The 995-nt window shown below is 23.4% G+C and overlaps 2 protein-coding genes across 2 annotated transcripts in view; one reads left to right on the plus strand and one right to left on the minus strand.

The window, feature by feature from the left end:
- The window catches only part of LOC126895924 (zinc finger protein 678-like), a 10,068-nt gene that overhangs the window by 7,769 nt on the left and 1,304 nt on the right, over positions 1 to 995 (plus strand). The window lies entirely within an intron of this gene.
- The window catches only part of LOC126895925 (G-protein coupled receptor moody-like), a 15,077-nt gene that overhangs the window by 758 nt on the left and 13,324 nt on the right, over positions 1 to 995 (minus strand). The window lies entirely within an intron of this gene.

A 995-nucleotide genomic window follows, 5' to 3' on the forward strand; every position in this document is an offset into this window, starting at 1 on the left:
CGATTTATAAGCTTTTCTATATTGTTTATTCATTATAACATAAATTATTGGGTTGAGACATGCTGATGCATATAAAGTAATATATGCTACTAAATGAAATCCTGTAAAATAAAAAAAGATAATCGATTTAAAAATTATAAATAAAAAAAACGGTAGCACAGTATGGACGTAGGATAGTTGGGAAAAGTATAAATGATATGACAATGATTACAGTCAATATTATAAGAAACGCGTTGATTCAAATCTGTAGATAGTATTGAATTTTAAGAAATTTGTGCATAATTACATAAGCAACACCAACTCCAATTTCCTTAATTATATCCTGATTAGTAGTTTTTAGATTTAAAAGTATAATTTATTAATAAATATTTATTATAACAATTAAATATAGTATGAAATTAATATTTAATAATTTAATATTGTTATTTTTACGGAGAAATAATGAAAAATGATAAAGTAGTTTATTTTGTTACTTCAATGAAAAACGTGTAAAAAAAATAAGACTAGATGCAATACTTTATAAACATTATTTGTTACTTATGAATACTCTCTAAATCAACTTTCCGCACAGTCAAATATGAAAATAGACTTTTTTTGTCAAAACCTTTCTCAAAGAAGCTGTTAATTGTACCAATAATTTATTTTAGAATAAAAATGGAACATATAAAAAAAGTTATAAAATGTATTGCTATCTAAAATAAATTCTATAATTTAAAAAAAGTATTTTTCTCGTTTTTCTAATTTTTTTAAATAAAATTTGGTAACTATTTTTTACTTAAAATAATGGTTTAGCATGGCCAACAAAATATTGTATTGGGAGATCAACAGCTAAAGGGCATAAAATGTTGCAGCCCTACACTTAAAAAAAAAATCAATTTTACAAATCGAATTAAACTACTAGCCCCCCTTAACATGCAATTGTATACAAATATATTACCTGGGTAATTAACCAACGGATCTGTTGTTTTTATTATTGTAATTGGTAGGTATGATAT

The sequence above is a fragment of the Daktulosphaira vitifoliae genome, unplaced genomic scaffold (assembly GCF_025091365.1).
Source record: "Daktulosphaira vitifoliae isolate Bord-2020 unplaced genomic scaffold, ASM2509136v1 Scaffold_1, whole genome shotgun sequence".
NCBI classification, from domain to species: Eukaryota; Metazoa; Arthropoda; class Insecta; order Hemiptera; family Phylloxeridae; genus Daktulosphaira; species Daktulosphaira vitifoliae.